Here is a 21,905-nt window from a genome sequence, read left to right as displayed (position 1 = left end):
CAGCATTTAGGCGAGCGGAAAGTCAGGGGACTTTAAGCTCGCATGTATGGACAAAGACTCTGGCGGGAGAAGAGGAGACTGTTTCTACCAATAAAGCCCTTTAACGAGCGTTTCCGACAATAGAGGGGAGGAGGAGATGGGACGTTAGGAGGCGCCACGAGGCGCCGGCGCCCCAAACCCCCACCTCCAACCCATGGGAGGCTCCTCCATCCGTTGTGTTCACCGTCACCAAATAGAATGATGTTGCGAATTGAAACACTTGACTCGTTTACAGCCACCAACCGTTCCCTTTCAAACGGGGTCGAAAGAGCTTGGCCTGCATAATTGCATCACTATTAATAACCTACCGCACGATTTCCTTTGATTCAACATTCATTAACCGCCTAAAATTTACTAGAACACGCATTCCACAGTCCTATGTCGCAGTCAATGCGGTTACAAAGTTAGGACGTGCATTAATTAACCTCTGTGAAGTAGGCATTTCCCGCAGTATCATGTTTTGTACTTTATAAAAGGATCCATGGTGTATATTAATTTTCACATTAACCGAATCACAAAAACACATTTTCCGTTACTACACCAAAACCCGGGATAATACGGTGGCGCTCCATCTCTGAAAAGCGCAATAGAAAACAATTTGTGGGATAAATTAATATCGCCTCATTTGCACTGTCCCGTTGCAGGCGATGTTTAAGTGCATAGCATTTTCATTCATCAATGACAATTTTGCTTTCAGGAATAAAAGCCGTTAAGTTACAGAGATCCGGGTTGTTAACTAAACGGATATGTGTAACATATACGAACAAGATAAAAATGCTTCATCCGTGAAAATAACGCATGAGAGATTATATAGAAGCGAGTTTCGCAAAACAACTGTGGCTTACTAACATTCGATTTATTTTAGCATTGATTCGAAGTGAGTAAATCGAACAAAACAAATAGACTATGAGATTTCAAATGAAACTTTTCTATTTAAACTAGCCTCAAATAGCATCTTTCTATGTTACTCCGTAGAAAAGATTTGTTCCCCCCCATTGATTTCAATCAACCCACATTTTCTGCTTTCACAGTGGAACCGTATTTAAGCTTTGCGCAGACACGTTGACATATTACACTGTTCTTTTAATGATGCCTTCGATAGGTCCCTTTATCGATCCAGCCATTGAAAAAAACACAACCTTTGCTCATCCATTCGTGGGATAAAGTCGAATAAGCTCAGTTCACCAAGACTTCAATCAAAGCAGAGTTGCATAGGGAAGCTGAGTATTCGCAATGAAAACTTTCGTTCACAATCCTATCCGAAGATTCTAATTCAGACCTCTAGCAGCTACCCTAACGTAACTCAAAGGAAATTATACCCATTAATAATACTCAGTATCCGTTAAGTGTTTCAACTGCTTCGGCTTTTTTATAAACTATAAACAGAAAATATTGATCTGAGTATTATCACCAGATCACTGCTGATAAAATCTGAATAATTTCCTAGCCACTCGTATCTAAAAAATGAACGATCATCAATCAAATTATCGTAAATTCAGGAGCCATGCGCTATTATCAAGGATAAAAATAGCTGTTGGAATTTGTTAGTTAAACGCAGAGACTGAAACCTGACTCATTTCAACGAAATTTGTGTGGATTTTAACCAAATGATGATTCCAACTTATATAAACTCATGAGTTGTAGGTAAATTATATAAAAAAAATATCAAGCACCTGATAATATTGTTATAACAACGAAACGGGTTGTCTTCGAAATGAATCCTGTATAAATATTGCAATGTTTCATCTAACTGACTCAAGACCTCATATTCAAATATAAACATGAGTTCAAAAACAAAAGAAATACGAGGCGTGTTTTTGTAAGTAAGTACCGTTTTGAAACGCTAAAAAAAATCGGCAAACTTATTGCAACAATTTTATTTTCATACAAAATTCTTCATTTTAAACTGCCTTTACAAATATTTCCCGTTAATATTAAGGAACCTATCATATCGAAAAACAAGATTTGGCACTCAGGTGATCGTCACTGCAAAAAAGTTTTTCCGGGTAACTCTTCCCAGAATTCCCAACGGGTTAATTTATCCACGAAATCCAATCTTTAGATTCAATTTCTTCAAGTTCGCCGTGAAATTCAGAACAAAATACGAGAAATGCTGAGTATAGGGATCGTTTTGCTGCAAAACAATGTCCGTGCGCATGTAGGTAATCGAACTCAACATCTCATTACATCATACGGTTGGGAACTATTTGATCATCTTCCATACATTCCCTACCTAATGCCAAAGCACTACCACGTTTTTTCATCTTTTATGTGCAAATAAATTGTAAAAGAAAGTTTACCGATTTTTTTCATATTTCCAAATGGTACTTAAAAAAATACAAACCTCGTGTATAGAATAATGATACTCGAGTAAACAAGCGTAAAGGCCGTTTTACACGGTACACGGAATTGCGCAATCTGCCGTACGTGCGAAGGCGCAATCAACATTGCGTCGTGTAAAGCGGTGAATTGCTAGAACAAATGCGAGAATGCGAGACGGCAAAATAGCCCCTTTTCTAATTTCGTTCATTCATTCGCGCAATTCCACGCCATTTTAGAAATGAATGCAGCTTTAACCTGTGCAATTCCGTGCCCCGTGTAAAACGGCCTTAAGGAATGGGAGGCAAGGAAGGAGGGGTAGACATTGCGCTTATCCCCGCTCATGCAGACGGGACTTCTCTAGGGTCTCGTGCGAGGGAAGGGGGTGCCTCCAAGTCCCCTGGAATTCTTCCAAGCGCAAGCAGAAAAGTCGGCGACGGATGGAGGTCATCCCGACTGCCGCGTCGTGCGTATAGCCGGCGGCGCCGTGTCCTGGCGCACGAAAAACATGGGCACGGAGGTTACGGGGCAAAAGTCTGCGAAAACACGCGCTGTGGAAAGCACTTCCAAACTTAATTTCCCTAAGTGGATGGAAGATTTTTCAGAAGGTGGTCGGAGGCAAACGATATTATCGCGCACTATTTAAGGGACCATAAAAGTAAATTCAAAGCTTAATGTCACACTAATGGCATGAACCTCGTGTAGTACATAAGAGATGAGAGTTGACCCAAGGATAAAGGATAAAATTAAGATTAACAGCACTTAAAAACAACAACGAGAGAAAAAAGCTTTGAATAATTTCCATTTTATAAATAATTCTCGGGTTTCTATCCATTTTAAAGTCGGATACATATTTTCTCACACGGATAAGTACTCTAGAATCATTTACTAATATAATTCTCCGAGAAAAGACGAAATCTTACAATTTCCATATTGTTTGAACCCGAGTATTTACGTCAAGTGGCATTAGATATATCCCGTTACTTATGAAATTTAGAAAAAAATGGTCAATATTTCCCTCTTAAAAAAACACCAGGCACATTCATCTTCTACTTCCATTCTACAACCTTGAAAGCCAGCAACTTTATCCACGGACCATAGAATTGAAGTATTGGATTTACGTTCGTCTTGTTCATATCTTTTAGGCTAAGCCAAGAAAGATTTATGCAAAAGACATTTCTGTGGCTCATAGAAGAATTACAACCAGAGTTCACACCTCAGTCCGATACGGTCAAACTCAATCGAAATAGCAATTTCTATGCGCTGAAAAGACAAACTTTGAGAGGAGCTGTGTGTTAAAATACTTTTATGCTAGTTAATTCACCGATTCAGGTGAGCTTTTATTGATCCTATTTATGGTCAACCTGAGGTCAGATTATTAGGACACTCTTCACTTAGAGAAATTATTTTGTAAAAAAAACGAGTTTCAGATATATAGGTCCCTAACGTGGAACACATGTTTATAAAATACATATGACACTATAGAATAATGGAATGTTCACTGCATAGAGAGAATTTAATCTTGATAGTTTATAACGCTCTAGTAAATACCAGGCTAAACTACGGTGTTTTTAGTTGGGGTGCAGCTCATAAAAATTCTATAAGATCCATTGTTGTACTGCGAAAAAGGCTTATTAGAGTAATTTAAAAAAAGAGCCGTCTTGAAAGTTCCTTTCCTTTATTTTGTAGTATAGGCTTGCTTCCCCTGAGACATCTTTTTATTTACAAGGTTTTACGTCGATTTTTCATGAGAAGTGGAAATACGGGGTTATTATTATACAACCGTCCTTCCTTCACCCTACGAAGATCACGTATTACTTTACCAATACCTAACCTTACGCCGTATAAACGTTGTTTCTTGTTTATAGGCCCAAAAGTGTATAACTTATTACCTGATTCATGCCTGAAAGCAAAATATAATAACGCAATTATGAAAAATATACAGTCTTGGTTGTTTAGAATGCAAAGTATGGAGGATATTTTTTTATGATATAATACCATGTAATACATGTACGTACTTACTTCAATTCAAATGCTGAGCCTAAAATGTTTATATGTCAGCATGACCCTATGTAATTGATGGTAGCCATAAAACAGGTTGTCCTTAATGGCTACCTAAAGTTACTCCGTTTTATGTAATTAATTCTATTATGTACTTTTTATTTTTGGAGTAATAAAACAATTTATTTATTATATTTATCTATTTATAGTTAAGGTAAGGCGTCATGAATGAGATTAGGAAATGCGAGAAGTAGATCGAGCTAAAGAAGAAAATGAAACGACAGAAAATTTTGATTAACATCGCAAATAACATTTTTTGTGAGCTTCGGTGATTCTAAACGGAGATATGTAAACAATAAAGACTACATAAGAAGTGGCATACTTGTAGGGTTTACATTGAATCATCTACCATCACATTCGTTAACCATATCGGAGCTTTCGGTTCATTCAGGGAAATCCATCATTAAAAAAATATTAAATTAATAAATGCCTTGTAAATTCCAATAATTTATTTCAAGGATTACAAAGTCATCCAAATTTTACCGTTTAAGCGTAGTCTTCAAGTTCGCATTTCTCTATTCAAAATAACCGCAGGGGATTTTAAAAATTATGCGCCATGTTGATAATAATTGCTCAAAGACCGCAATTTTAAATTGATACAACCTTAATACCAAAAAAAATTTTCCCCGAAAGTAGGCTTGAAATTAATCTCATGCCTCCATAACCTTCCTTTTGTCACATTTTTTATGCATCTTCCGTATAATGAACATTAATACATCTAAAATACAATGCAGCGAACCTAAATGGCGAGGAGAAGACTAAAAAACGAGCTTGCATACGCTAAAAAACGTCGCAAGCTATAAAACACGGGGGCGAAAAAGCCATCACAATGCTGTCGGTATGAGAGTGCACGGTCATGAAGGAAATGAAGGCCGGGGGTGTGATTGTATCTTCTTGAAAATGGATGTTCGCAGCAGCAAGCTGGTTAACTGCATCATTGAGATGCAATTAGGACGTAGGGGTCGGAGGGGATTGAGAACAATCGAAACCAAATGGGTCATTGCCAATGGTCACCCGGAATGTGTGCCGGCGGACAAAACTTCATGGAAGATTAAGAGATAAACCAGTTTTCTGCCCGATAAAAAAAAAACAGTAGGCCTTTCTTTCCGGCACACGATTAACACAAGAAGTGTTTAGTCACTTTAAAATTTCGGAAAACCCCTTTCTTCTTTCCTGAACATAATTTAAGATCTGGTGAATATTTTTAAGAGGCTAATGTATTTTCACCGACAGTTTTAAATTGAATGACATTTTGAACCATTCAATAAGCATTATAACAGCTAAGTAAAAACAATTTCTAAACCAAATAATATCATCAAAAAATTAAATCAGGACTTTTTGCAAAAATCTGGAAAAATATGCGTCGTTCCACAAAAGTAACCAATTTTAAAACTACCACAACGGAAAATCATCAAGGAATAAGAAGACCTTCCGATGTAAAGAGCCTATATAGCCTAGGAAGAAATGCATATCCCATTATCTTTAGACCTCATGATACCGTGAAACTGAAACGTAGGATATGCGAAGGAGAGGCAAGTAATGTGGCCGGGTGATTTCGTGCTTAATAAATAGGCATAAAGTGAGAAAAAATCAACTTCAAAGAAAACCAGTGGACCATAAAGTAAATGCAAATTAATTTTACAATGATAAAATATGATCAACAAATGGTATTTTCCACATTTAAATATAAAACTCCACTACCAACCATTCACTCTATGTCATATATTTACAAGTGCCTAGAAAGAGTGTCGAAACCATGGTCGGTAGTGGAGTTTTATATTGAAGCGTAGAAATTACAACTTATTTTTTATATATTTTATCGTGGATATATCACATTTCCACCACGTCAAGCCTGAAACGATTTCATTCGTTAATTGAACAAGTTGACTCTCCAAAGGCACATGAGAGACCGCAACAATCTGCACTCTCTGGTTACCACCAACAGGAGCATAAATACTCTACACGTAGTAATGTAAACTCTATGAACAGGAGACAAACAAAACAAAACACAAACGAAAATGTTCGCTCCATCCAATAGTAGACAAAAGAGCGCAATACGTACACATCTTGGCGCCGGCATCGGAGAAAACGCTCGATCGTTTGTTTAGATTAAGGATGGACAACCGCCAATCGATTAAAAGTCTCCGACCTAAGTCAAGCCACGTCCGGGAAAAATAAGGAGAAAAATGCGACGCCTCGGGGACAGAATCGCTCATGGGCATTATCGCGGCTGCAGACGTGTGAGGCGAGACGAGTTTTAATTGCAGCGATTTCTGGAGGATTTTACGCCAATGTCAAGGGGACGCCACTGAAGACCGACCTCATAGCCTTTGAATCCCTCCAGACGAAGTGTATATTTTTTCTCCCCAACTTCATTTTCCCATCTCTTAAAGGCCAGAGAATAGGGTGGTTTCCTATTATTTTTTTATTGCCTAAATCGAAATATTATTACTCCTGGAGTACGTATTTCGCGCTTTTATATTTTTTAAATGACGATATCTATTTTTCGCGACTAAACGAAAAGTGAAAAATTTCAAGCGCGCGAAAACGCGACGGCTAAGTATGAATGCTGGGAAAACTCCGTGTGACGTCATTCTGGTTCCCGCTGCCGCCGTGTGAGGTGACCTTGGGGCGAGGCTTTGAGGGCTGATACGATGCCGGCTGCTAGCAGGTAGTAGAGTACCCTGCTAGCAGGTAGCGCTTGGCTTAAATAGGGATTATTAATACCCTATCAAACGAAGGAAACTTTCCGACCTTAGGCAATTTTAATGGGTGATTATTATGAGATGTTTCCCTGAGCTCTGTGCCTCGTGCATGCATTGGTAATCTCAGACGATGTCAAACTCCCACTCGTATAGAAACTAGATGTGACCTGTGACGTCACGTGGAGTGGCATCGCATGGGCGCCAATCTGGCCTTTTTCAAATGAGGATAAAATTTGACCCTTGCCATTCGTCTAAACCGGTATTTCAAAAACCAAATAATTTGTGTATTATGAATACACTAATGGTGGGTAACGAATCGCAATCAATGCCTTTCGTTTTCTTTGATGAAGGAAACTACCCTATTCGCGATACTTACAAAAGTACCATCTGCAGAAAGTTAACTGGGACAAGACCAAGCAAACCTTTAAGTTAATACCGCACATTAATTTTAACTGGAATGATTATCCGGTTAGAGTTGTAAACTTTTACTATCATGCATAAATGACAATGCCATAAGTATCGATCGAATACTGTTTTCAGGCCTCGGAGTGTCGGATTTGTTTCAGTCAAAAGAGGCTGCTTGGGGTGGTTACCAACCAATAGACCGTTGTCGTAATCGCATGTTTCTCTGTACTGAGTATTTTTTAGGATGTGAAAATGAAATTTGATTCACTCGTTTTCACGCCAAATTTTGAAAATGCGTTCTCTTACCCATAAATCAATCAGTATAATAATATAATAACCAATATATATTTCTGCAATAGCTATTATATATATTAATTTATAACATGAAATAGTTGCAATTCCGACGTTCTGCTACAATGAAACTTTTAATTAGATATAATTCATTTCCGCTCATGATGAACAAATACGCTGTCTTTCTGATTCGTGAAACAAAAAAATTTGATGCCTCCTCACAGATACATATAATTAGTACAAAAATCACCGTAAATTCCTACTGTCAATTTCATATTTGGCGGATACATTTTTACAGCGAACACTCAGAAATTTTAGAGTAATGCTTTGGAGAAAATATTTGAAATTATATTTTGTTCAAACAAGAACAATAAAGGCGAAAATAAAAGGTCGCTTTACAAATATGATATGGTACTATTTTGACAAATAGACCACAATTTTCGAATTAATCCGAAAGCATGCAATGATTATGCACCATTGAATTTCACCAATTCGGCGTAATCATTGAGGAAAGATGAGCGAATTGAAAATGTATAGCAAGCTTGCATTATTAATTTTTCCACATTTTATTCAAAGGAAGACAAGCAAGACCTCTCACGGAACAAATATTTAACAAACATTCTCCTCAATATGCGAATCACGTATATAAAGGTTTTGGTATGGTGGATAGGACTTCCGTGATAAACTAAAGCATTAATTCATGGATTTCACACCCTTTATTCTATTGAAAAATTGCTAAAAATTTAATTACTAATTCCTTTCTACAATAATTGATGTTTCCTTGACGTTCGCACCTTGGCATTTGAAATTATCTTACCCATTGAAAGTTTCTCCGCGAAAATAGATTAAAATAGAAAATCGAACAAAAAGCCAGAAAGTTCATAAATTATTTGAACTTTTCCCTCGTTCTTCCATTGCAAGAGTATAGTAGATTACATGAATCACCTGACTCATGGAATGCATCATGTCCGTTCCCAACCATTCCACTGAATGATCATGCCTCGATAAAATCAAGCAATCGCAGCACAAATGCCAGAAATGCCTCACACAGCGACAAGTAAAGAATGCCTTTCAGCGAAACTGCGAGATTTTTTTCCTTTACGTAGTAAAAGAAGGCTGCATTCAAGCTCCGTAAGGCAGTAAGGCACCGTACAACTTCTGTGATCGAATGAATGGCCTTAGCGCCACGTCACGGAAAAGAGGTATCCGCGTCAGCGCCACCGTAATGCCCCAGGGCACAGCGACAGGTCAAATTTGCACAGGTAAGAAATTCCTTAAGGCCCGCCGTCGATCGAAAACTTTGCTCACGGGCACGCTATATGTATACCGGCCTCGTTCCCATTCGCTATGAATGTATAATGTCGGTGGACGAAGAACAAGGGAAAACTAGAATCGAAGCGACACATCAATATTGCATTTTTACGTGCAAAATTCAAGGGATAGCCCTGTCACCGGCTTGGTCTTTTGAAAAGGATCCTTTTCATCAGTCCACGCCAGAGTCGGGACGACTCTAAGGTGGAATATTCAAGAGATGTGTGCTTTACGGGGAAAAGAGCTTCAAACCTTCAGGGACCAGGATCGTCGTTTCCAAATCTAATTACCGCCAAGCAATCTTACTTCGGACGCAAGAGCTCGGAAACCAAGCGCGGTACATCGTACAAACATACAATAGGGTGGTTTCCTATTATTTTTTTATTGCGTAAATCGAAAGATTATTACTCCTGGAGTACGTATTTCACGCTTTTATATTTTTAAATGACGATATCTATTTTTCGCGATTAAATGAAAAGGGAAAATTTTCAAGCGTGCGAAAACGCGACGGCTAAGTATGAATGCTTGGAAAACCCCGTGTGACGTCATTCTGGTTCCCGCTGTCGGCGTGTGAGGTGACTTTGGGGCGAGGCTTAGAGCGCTGATACGATGCAGGCTGCTAGCAGATAGCAGAGTACCATGCTAGCTGGTAGCGCTTGGATTAAATAAGGATTATTAATACCTTATCAAACGAAGGAAACTTTCCGATCTTACGCAGTTTTAATAGGTGATTATAAGAGATGTTTCCCTGAGCTCTGTGCCTCATGCATGCATTGGTATTATCAGGCGATGTAAAACTCCTATCTACTCGTATAGAAACTAGGTCCCTGTGACTTCACGTGGAGTGGCATCGCATGGGCGCCAATCTGGTCTTTTTCAAATGCGGTTAAAATTGACCATTGCCATTCGTCTGAACTGAGATTTCTAAAACCAAATAATTTATATATTATGAATACTCTAATGATGGGTAAGGAATCGCAATCAATGCCTTTCGTTTTCTTTGATGAAGGAAACTACTTATTATGGAGTAACAATTAAATGGGGTTCGGGTAATTTTCACCCCCCATACATCCAACGATTAAAAAGAGTGTCTGGTGTTGCTGACATTCGTGGCCGATTACTGATCTGCAGCCCAACGGGTCTGATCATTTATATTTAGATGAATACAACCCACAAGTACCTCTGAGTTATGAAGCAATATTTTTTTACTCCTACGGCTTCTTCGACTTGGTAAAGGACTAAATATGAGAACGAATAATAATTTTCCGTCACTCTTCAGAAGAAAGTTCATCATTTATTTCACTTAAATAAATGCGAATGACGTTTTGAAAAAATAAAAGCGGAGCCGATGAAATAAATATCACTGCTTAAAGTGTATGGCAGAAAGACAAAACTCCTTCATTCTACTTTCATCGAGGTGGACTTGATTTGTTCACATGATACATCAATAATGCGTCGTATAGACGGGTTGACGTAACGTAAATTGTGAGACAGACGTTAATGCTAATAATGAGAGTGTGGGAAAAACTCCAATGATGAGGAAAGACTTGAAATATTTGGCCTCGTATTTTCAATGAAAGATAAGTAGCTGGAGCTACAGTACCGAAATCTTGCGCTCTGCTGAAGTGCCTTTTGATAATTATTATTCCCCAAGAAAGAGATACCTAATCCATATAAATTAGCCTACATATCCACCACAGTTCACTTATTATGAATAGTGTCTCTTCCCGTATGACTTACAGTACGTGGTTGAGTGCCTAAATAAGGAACATCGTATCCCCTTGCGATTTTACGCATCCTAAATTAGGGGTATCTCAGAAAACCTCAGACTAAGTATTACGGATGGATTTTTCTCGGACCCGAATCCGGATCGGATCCTTGATTTTCGGAGCGGGATCTTCGGATATTTTCGGATCCTATTGCATTTTCAACTGTCTGCTATAAACGAAGTAAATATTCAAGTTTCTTCTGAGTAAATACAATCAAAGGAATTCTATTTAGATTTACATGCACGTCTAAAAAAGTTTACTGATTAAAAATCGTTTTTATAAGCTTTCAAATAATTTTTTTTAAAACGATAAAATCTTTACACGCTCAGGATGTGAACTGTTACGCTTGCGTTTGGAAATGAAAATAGGTTTCAATCTTCGGATAAACCATTGAATGATTTTTGATATTCCTCACATACGTTTCCCCAGAATTTTATCACTTTCTCATCGCATACTGACTTGTGTTTCACCCGCAAATGCTTCAGTCGGGGTGAGGTGGATTTTCAACTTCCTCGCGATAGTTTCACTTCACAGTCCACGCACATGATGTAAATGTCCCTTTACGTCAATAAAAATGTTTACCTTACTTTAAAAAAAATGAGTAGGCCAAGCATCGCAGTGCAACGGCGCATGCGAAGGTAGAATCGAAAATCTTTCCACTCCCTCGGATGGGACGCTGGATTCCCTGAATCAAAATTAAAATTTCGGATCCAGATCCGATGTCTTCAACGAATATGGATCCGAAGTATCCGATGAAGGGTAATATCCGCGGATATTTGGATCCGAAGTATCCGATCCGACCATCCCTACTAAGTATTGCATGCTTATCTGATTTGGAATGTATGTAAGTTTGAAATTGTCCGACTAATATAAATCAGGACACAAACATTTGATCTTTTCTGAAACATTGAGACATATGAAAAAAGACGTCGATACGAATCGTATTTCTCTTAAAGGAATAAACAAACATTATTTTCGACTACAATTTTTGTTAGTCACCACATTATAATTTGCCTGCAATTAAAAATTAAAGCGCCGTAAATTCGAGGAAAACATACACACTAAATGATACTTAGTATTCACACAGAAATTGAGATCGTAAAGGAGAAGAATGAATGAAATTGGAGAAACAGCTCAACGCCCTAATGGATAATCATAAATTTCGACAACCTGTGGAGGAAAAAACGACAGTATATCCCACAATAGATGAATTAGTCAGCATAAAACACAATAGGCTGATGGTATGCTCTAAGAAAGAGCTCAAGTTGAGCTTTCCTGAAAAATAGATACAAACGAAAATAGACGTACTACTATAAAACTTATTATTTCCAAAATATTCACACGGAAATTATCGTAAGGCGGATACATGAATAAAATTGGAAAAAAAGATTTTAACGCCTTAATGGATACTCGTTATTTCGACAACCTGTGGAGGAAAAAACCACCGTCTATCCCACAATGGATGGATAGGCATCATGACACATGTAAGTTTGTTATATTATACTATAAAACTTATTATTTCTAAAATATTCACGCGGAAATGGAGTTCGTAAGGCGCATACATGAATAAAATTGGAAAAAAAGATTTTAACGCCCTAATGGATATTCGTTATTTCGACAATCTGTGGAGGAAAAAAACACCGACTATCGCACAATGGATGGATAGGCATCATGAAACACTGTTGGGAGATGGTCAGGAAGATCGCAGATTGGTCGCCACTCACCTGTGCCACCCTGATGAGCCGACGTCCTCGACTCCTGCTGCTGCATCTTGGACGCCTCGTCCTCATCCCCTGCCCTCGCCGCCGTCTCGTCTGCACAAGGCAACCCCCCTGGGGCCGCCGCCCTGCCCACCGCCACCCCCGTCACCGCGCTCCCCTCTCCGCCCCCAGCCCCAGCCTCCGTACCACCTCCTCCCGCCGCCCCCGGGGGCCTGTTGCTGCGCCCCGCCCCCGCCCCACCCCCAGCCGAGCCCGCCATTCCGGGCAGCGGCGCGCTGGACATCAAGTCCCACTGGCGCAATTTCTCCCGGTCGATCTCGAAACCAGGACCGGGTTCTTGGGGTTGTGGTGATTGAGTTGGTGAGGGGGGGGCGTCTTCCCCTAAAAAATGACGGTGCTGGCTTTGGTGGTTCTCGGACGACGCGGGCGGGGGCAGGGAGTCCTCCGGGTGCGGCTGCGCCTCTCCGGGGACCCTGCGCCTCGCGACCCTGCCGGTCTGGTCGTTACCCCGATCGTAAGCAGCCCTCTGCACGCCAGGACCCGGTCTCGGATGCCCCGCCATCTCCTGTTCCTGACCGAGCCTGGGTGGGTATCTCCCGGCAAACTGTCTCTCTGCCTGACGCTGGGAACCTGTCAACCCATCAGCGCCCCTCACGTCTTCTTGGGCTCCGTCGCTGGTTGGGACTCCGGCTTGTTTATTCAGGGCTCTCATTCTGTTTCGCCGTTCCGTGGCCATGGCTACGCTGTCGTTTACGTAAGTGACTCCTCGGCTCACTTTGGGTTTCCTCGCGACTTCCGGGTTGCCGGCAGCCAGAAGATCGACGCTCCTACGACCGGAGGAGTTGCCTTGGCTTCCGCCAGCCGGTCCGCAATCATCCAGGTGGTCCAAAGACCGCGTGTGACGAAGACTGACGCGCCTCAGGCTCTCGCGCCAAAGATTATCCTCGCTCCAAGGGTCCACTCCGTTGAAGTTTCCGTTCGAGACCGCGTTACCGGTTTGTCGGTTCTCTGGGGATGAGGGCGAAGTAGGATTCATTGCATTGGTTTGGCTCGAAGACGGAGTCGCCCACGTGTTCCCTTGTGAGTTATCGTAGGTGAGTGGCGCCTGTCGGCTGTGACTGACGTTAGTATATGGACTTCGAACCGTATTCTGGTGGAACATGGACTCATTTTCGTCATCCAACAGGCCTTCCAATGAGCGGCTCCGCCGTCTCCAACGATTGGCTCGCTCTCTCACTCCGCTCTGATCTGAAAATTGGAGATCGTTCGAATTTCCGTGGAAAGAGTCCTCCGCAGACTTGTCCACCAATCCGTAAGGATAAATATTCCTCGACGTGCGTGAGTCAGGAAGTGAGTCAGGCGTGTAGCAACGCCGGTGCATAGGGGGATCTACAGGGTTGCCCGACTGCTGCAATGAAGCATCCCACCCATGATCTTTGGCCTGACGTCTCCTAGCAGCTTTCTTCAATGTATCGGTCTCGTAAATGTTCCGTTCGTCCACATCAACACATTTATCCGCACCGATCAATAGTAAATCAGCTGCCATTATCTTGTCTACACCCTCAGGGTTATCCATGGGGTATTCTGATTGAGGCGCCCTCTGTGGGTCAAGGTGCCTCGTTGACCCGTGGAAAATGTCATTAGGAGGTTGTATTCTATTAACCTTCCTCCCGACATCATTCCTTTTGGCTGCCGTCTCCTGAAGGTCATCCCTTTGATTGTTCAACGGTATTCTGGCGGGACGCCACGTTGACGGTGGTCCATGCATTGAATTTCTGGTCACACTTCTCTCTGAAGCTGAACTCAAAAATCCTTGGTCCTCCATTTCACCTCGTATTATATCAGAATAATAGTATGGAGCGCCTGCAGCCGCATCTCCGTTCGGGACCATCATATTCGGATTAGGATGGCCAGTTTTCATTGCATCCGAGTTATTTGTGATGGGATTCGCCGACGGAGAAACGTGCTGAGAGCTTTGATTTTCAGGGAGCTTAACGAAAGGAGAAATCGCCCGATCGGACGGAAGAGGGGGTCTCGCTGGATCACTGACATTCAATCGATGTTTCATTATCACAGGGACGTTTTCGTACAGGACAGCGGCGTCATCGGCCGAGGCAATTCTGCGGTGCAAGGCTTCCGGTGACACTGCGGGCAATCCGTCTTCCAGTCGAGGCCACAGTTCGGGAGGTAGAGAAGGTGAGAGGGGGGATTCAAAGTCGCCAGATTTCTTGTATTCACCGTACTCGTTCAGGATCTCGCTCCTGCGCAAGTACAACTCCGAGGGTATATCAGACTTATTTGGAGCGCTGCTGATCAGGTTGTCCAAGATGTTACCCGTGACAGGTCTCCTTCGAAGTGAACAAACTGTAGACGCAGTGTCCGACATATCACTCATGCTACTTCCTTCGGGTTGGACGGACGGCGGACTAATCACCGGCCGCTGACCTGGTGATGGATTCCTTAGGGATCCTGTTAATTGGACGTGAGTGTTACTGGACATCACTGCCTTGCCGCTCTTCCTGTCCTCTGATTCCTCAATTGGTGACTTCCGTAGGACATCATCCTCGTCTTCCAGCGGAGGAGGAGGACTGGTGGGAATCGGAGGGGGCGACACAAGATCGCTGTCCGATGAGTCACCATGAAGTTCGTTGGAGGACGGATCAACTCCACCTACCATATTCATGAGGCCGATTCCAACAGAACCAGAATCGCAACCCCCAAGGCCCATCTTCCTAGAGCTACCCGCCGAAAAGTTCCGGTCCGAGGCTCCGAGGTAGTATGAAGCAGGACGGAAAGTGTCGGATAGACTAAACCTAGGATGTCTGGGAGCATCCAAGGAGTCCAGATCCTTCGAAGCCTCGTCGTCGGCGTCCTCTTCATCTTCGTCCCCGACATCTGAGCTGTCAGTGCCTATTCCTTCGAGCATTCGACAATTGTTTGGGTTGGAACTACCGTTTAGTATGTCTGGAAGTATACCACCCATCGATCCCCTGTGGCTATCGGGCGGACAGGACGGTTTGCGATCGCTGAAATCATCGCTCCTGGAGGAATTTCCTGTGTCCTCTCTATCTGATGACGAGGACTTAGATTTCTTCTTCTTATCCTTGCGAAAACTGCGCTCCTCGTCCGATACAGACACACCTTTCACTTTTTCCGGGGATGGTTTCTCAGCACTATTTCTAGAGCGAGAGCTGGAATCATCTTCCTGCCCTTGCCCACCCTCCTTAACGGAACGAACTTCCATATATACTGGCTCATACATTGTGGTTGCCCTAGAGAGAAGTTCATAGTGTGCTGTTGGACTTCTACCGGGGGTCGTATCAAATATTGAGCCTCCTGGTATTTCGCTATACCTTGGACTCTCAGGTACAGCGTACGTAGCAGTCGACTCTCCTGAACTCTTCCGACACAGTTCAAGACCAGAGCGTCCATGGGGCGATGCAAAAACCGACAGAGGAGCTAATGGTGAATCTGCCAGAGGATCCGAAACTAGCAGAGACTTCACTAGCCCTTCTTCTGTCATTTCCACATACGAGCTCTCTTCCTCCGCATCCATCTGAGCCCAAAAAGCTCCATTTGCTCCAAAGACACTCTCCATGATCACCGAATGCGAGGCAGAAGTCGGAGAAGCACCAGTTTGATGCAGAGAAGATGGTGAAGCCAATATTGACTTACGAGAGGGTGTCATTGGCATATAGTGCTGTTCTTCCTCCTGATCAGTCACACTGTTGTTGTTGTTATTATTGTTGTTGTTAAGAGGTGGTGTTGCAGTTGCGCTGCTACCAAAGGGTGATATCAAGTCCTCATGAGTAACCAAAGACTCAGCAACACTGAGCCTTATATACCCTGGTGTCGTGATAACCTCCATTCCTTCGTCAGATTCAATGAGAATTTTACATTCTGCAGGGGGAGGCGGGAAGCCATCATCCTTGGCCTGAGTTGCATCACCCATTCTCCTCCCCATTCCTTTCTCAGATAAGGGAGAGCGTACATTTCTGAGGTCCTGTACCCCATTATTCCCAGCACCTGCTCCATTTTGCTGTAGAGCCGACTCCACCTCCAAATCAGCCTCCTCTGCAGTATCTCCAGGTGCTGTGACATTCACATCCGATTTATCAGGTCTCCTGCCAACACCATGGTTAATAGCCTCCAAAACCTCTTTTCTTTGGGCTTTCCACCTCTGTGCCATTTCAGCATCCTCATCTAAATCACTTCCTGTATCGTATAGTAAGGTCTCCGTATCACTGAAGACATAACGGCGGCCAGGATAGTAATGATCATCCTCGGCGTTTCCACTAGTACTTACACCATCTACATTATTACTACCATCTATGCCTTGCCCCTGAGACTCCATCATTTTTTTCTTCTGCTCAGATTTTCTTTCAAAATCTGCCAAGAGTTCTCGCACAGATCTCGTGGATGGTGCTCCTTTGGCATTAGAAGGTGGCTTGATATTTTTAGTAGAATCAAGATGAGGTTGGCTTATTAATAGTGATGGAGGAGGTGCTACTGGAAGTGGAGGGGGAGGAGAGGAAGACGCTCCATCATCACTACTCTCAATATCAGCAGCGGCACCACCGTTGTTACCATTATGCAGGTGAACCCTTGATGGACTTATCTTTTTATGCATTCCTGCAGGAATTTCACCAAATTCTTCCACTAACGTACTGTCTGAATCCCTAAGGGAAGAAATGTGAGCTTCATTAAAGGTGTACATGGAATGAGATGGCTTAATAGGCTCCTTCAATGATAGACCAGGTTGCATTTTTGTACTAGAGTCCTTAGCATCTGTATCAGTTGGCTCAAAGGCTTTGATTCTGTTTTGTACAATATTTTTTGGAGGTGTTTCCCTCTTACTTCTTAGATCCATTAGTGTCTTCCGTGATTTTAGCTTGCTAGAATGGCCTTCTTCATGAGTATTTCCATCCATTGGCACTGACTGGTAAACTCTTTGAGAGTCTTCTAGAGGTATCTTAGGCAATCCCAATTCATTTCCATTCATTTCAATTGTTCCCGCCAAACCTACTTTTTCAATTCTCGACATTTCATAACCTAATACTTCAGCACTATTACTAGCTTCTGCCATATATCTTGAAGGACTCGCACCAAAACGTATTCTTTCATCCTCCATGTGACTGGAATGTCTGGATGGCTTTGACATGATTTCCCTGCTTTTCCTAGATATTTCATCTTCAAAATGGAGCTTCTTTTCTTCCCGCTGAACAACTGACGGATTTTCGGGGTCGCGAGGATGACTTTCAGACCCCGTTGTTCTTCCACTTCTGCTAGTTCCCCACCATCGGTCAAACTGGGAGGAGGCCTCTACATCCGCATAGGATGCGTCTGGAGGTATACCCCCACCCGAGTCGACACTGGGTGGAATGTGGCCTTGATCGGCTAGCTTGGAAGATCTTGCATTCTCATAGCTCACCCCTTCATGGTGGCTATGTTGTGGGGGCATGAGATGATCGTTTCTGGATTGGTTGGATTTCGGAGGTGGTACATTTTGGTACATCCCATTCTGGACGGGAGGAGGTTGTTTGTGATGGTGACCTAGGTGAGGTTGCGACAAAGGTTTGCTAGAGGACAGGTTGTGTGGGTGAGGATTAGGTGCGTTCATGGTGGAGGAGTTTCCAGGGGTGGACGATGGCTGGGGCTGTTCCTCACCCCCCACCCCTCCCGCAACACCCCTCCTACTCCTGCCTCCTTGATTGCCCCTGCGTACGCGCTTCCTTGATTCTCCCAATGCCTCTGATGGGATTGCAGCAAACGAGAAACACCCGCATACCACAATATTAATAACAGAGCTTTCCTAAACAGAACCTAACTAAAATTCAACTTTAAAACAAAAGAACTTAAGGAAAACAAATTGAAATAGCCTCAAAATATTTTTTTAAATAACAACAAAAAAATTAAATAACTCTGATGAAATGAGGAGTAATAAACTGATAAAGTTATGAAATGATCTCAAGTTCCATCTATAAATTAAATTTTACAATAAAAGTTCTTTTAACTATTTCAGAATGCAGTATATATTCTATGGATTCAAGCAACCATAGGTACACCTATCTTAATCTTACTTTACAAATGCCATCTACAAACAATGGGATTAAATTAAATTAAGTGGCATGGGAAAAATTGTTAAACAACTGAACTTAGTGACACTTTATGATGATGACAGAAATACAAAGGAAGATACTCTTTCCGGTTCAATCCTCACCCAAAAGGTTAAAATAATGTACTTGTGGACATGCAAGGCAACGAAGTCCCGATGGTAGTATTAGGTATGTTTAAATATGTACCAAAAGTATATAAGCAGAAATCAAAATAAGTACCTCTACCAGCAAGGGAATGAAAATCTAAAGTCATATACAAAATGCATATAAATAAATGAACCCAAATGAGCCATAATTATCAAAATACAAGATTAGAAATAACGATGATTAATGTTGCATGCAAAATTAGAACCCCATTTTATGAACACATGACACCCAGTAAATGATAAAATATCTTAAGAAGCAAAGACTCCATGGGCAAACATGAAGTGAGTCATTATTTACACAGCCTTTCAGTATAATGGCAGAGGTCTTTTCAAGCTACAGCAAACAGATTACCTTTTATGTGGCATAATTATTTGGGGCAATAAATGTGTCTTTCGTATCCCTTGTCGATAAGTGGAGTACCTGCCCAGCTATACATAATCAACTATTCACATCAAGCAAGTAGAACCCATTATGCTTTACCCCATTATGAATTACTTTTTGTAGATTATATGCTACATATTCCTGATTGTATTTAGGGCAAAGTTGTAAATTATTAAACTACTGCAAGAACTTCTTGACTTGTCTTTAATTCATCCACCTGAAGTACAATGAGGGATTCTCATAATATTTTTAACATTCCATTAATTTGAAGTACTGTTTAAAATGAGCCCTTCCAAATAACCTAAGTTGAATTATGAAACTTTTTGAGGTAATTGAGGTAGTGAGAGTCAAATCTAACAAAAATGGCCGGTGCTTCAGCCATGACACCTGTGGTGACCATGGCAACCACTGATGTGTGTGCTCATTGCTGTAAGTCACAACCTATTGCATCCAGTGATAGCAAATCACTATTCTCAGAGGATTTCAATGTCTGTGTGATTCTCTCTCATTCCATATATTTGGAGATTCACACAATTCCCATGTAAAACAGTGGGCTGCTTTAAAAACAAATATTACATATAATTTCTTTACCCAAAACAAAAAAGAAATTTTGCATTTCCTTGTAGTCTGGAAATAATCATCATGAGAATTCCCCATTATATTCACAGTTCCTATATGGTGGGGATTGTGGAATTTGTGGGGATGCTCAAATAAATGAAATAATTGTGAATGTCCAATGTTTTTGCTATCAAATTCAACTCTAATTCTTAGCCAAGAAAATTCTGTATCTTGTACTCATTCCATTTGAAAATAAGAGTCAAATGGGAAGGATAATGAGAAACATTTGGGACCTAAGGGATGTCACCATGTATGTGATTTGAAGCAATTAATATATTTTCAGATCAGAGAAGGGGTGAAATTAATGGAATTGCACAAGAGGCACAGCATAGTAGACCCCTTTAAATTTATTTACTCTAAATGCATATACATAAGTAAAAATTTTCCCTAATCATGAGTGAAAGATGGAATGGTTCCATGACACGTCTCCTGAACACAACTAATTTTATTTCCCTTCCACTTATCACCTGAATACTTAATTCCTTCCCCAAGCTCAGGTTTGGTCATGCCCCTATGTATCACTGTCAATAAGTATTTAAACTCCACATTGATGATCTCTTGCAGCCAAATTTAAATTCATAAACCTTGATAAAAACAATGGCTGGAAAAATATAAGAAAAAGATGTTCTCAGCCTATCAAAGTATCCTTATATTGGGAAAGCAATCAACTCCTAATATTTTAAGGTTTAACAGATAAAAGATAGAAAAAATTCTCAATGAAATATTTCCCTATAAATTAGAGGCTTGAAAGATTTTCCCTTTATAAAATGAGTTTGAGAAATGTTTTCATAATCAAGCTATTCCTCTCTTCTCCCCTTGAAGATTGTTGCCCAGTGCAGACGAGACGTAGTAGACCTCAACTTGGCAGCAAAGTAAACTTGGCATCACAGTTAACAATACCAAGAGAATTTATGACTCAATTCAAACTGCCAAGAAAACAAAAGCCATGAAAGAAAACTAATGATGTTGCTTCATTTTCATTGAGGGAGGCTTGGCAGCAGCAGAAGTCGTGGTGTCAGCAGAATGGACTTAACTAAATTATCTCCATCACTTACCACATTCTTACAAGAACATGAAAAGACCTAGAGAGAGGAACTATTACCTTAAATATGTATTCTTCTGGAGCTAAATGAAATTTGTTGATACCATATAGATTACTCTCACATCCTTATATCCAAATTTTCAAGGAGAACAAATAATAAGTTAATCAGCTGCAAAAAAATGCCAAGATGAGCAGAGACAATGCTTTTCTTCAAAACCAAAACAAAAATCACGACATGTTACATTAAGTCTGAAACAGCTATATGAGGCATTGGGAAAGGCATGTTAATTGGAAACCAAAACACCATTAGAAAAGACCAGTAAAAGTATTTACTTATCCATTTCACCAGATAGACTCTAAGAAGAATATTGCCATATATTCCACTGAATTAATACGTATTAGGAACTACAATACAACTAACCATTAATATTAAAAATAAAACGTATAGCTCCTCCAAATTAAATATTACACATATACTTGCCATCCTACAAGAATGGCAATTCTTGCGACATCAGTAAATGAACTGCCTATCAAGAAAGTAACAACGATTTTTAAATACATACATAGTAAGAAATTACTGTAGGCAGAACCAAAGAGATGAAATTTTAGGTTTTACCAAGGTAGATCCATTTCCCCATGTCAAACTCTTATATTCCATCATGCATGCAAGCATATCATCATAATATAGGTAGATGGATTACGTTATCGATGCATGCCATGAATTTCTTTGAGCCATTTTAGATAAACAACAACATTTTCGAAAGCAATGGTCAAATAAACCTATGTTCAACCTTAAATGATCAAAAGTTTTATGTATTATAAAAAATTATAAGCTGGTACCAAATGCCCGACTGAATCATAATGCCAGAAAGACAGGTTATACATGAGAGATCAATGGTTTAGAATTATTCAACACTGGGTTGCATTGAAATTCAGCATATGACCTTTGTTATACTCAGATACAGGACTTAAAACACTTC

At 40.9% G+C, this 21,905-nt stretch overlaps 1 protein-coding gene across 8 annotated transcripts in view; it reads right to left on the bottom strand.

The window, feature by feature from the left end:
* Positions 1-21,905, bottom strand: part of LOC124162285 — a 568,759-nt gene that overhangs the window by 204,471 nt on the left and 342,383 nt on the right. The gene's annotated exons all lie outside the window — the stretch shown is intronic.

The sequence above is a fragment of the Ischnura elegans genome, chromosome 7 (assembly GCF_921293095.1).
Source record: "Ischnura elegans chromosome 7, ioIscEleg1.1, whole genome shotgun sequence".
Lineage (NCBI taxonomy): Eukaryota > Metazoa > Arthropoda > Insecta > Odonata > Coenagrionidae > Ischnura > Ischnura elegans.
This window is presented reverse-complemented; position numbering and strand designations above follow the sequence as displayed.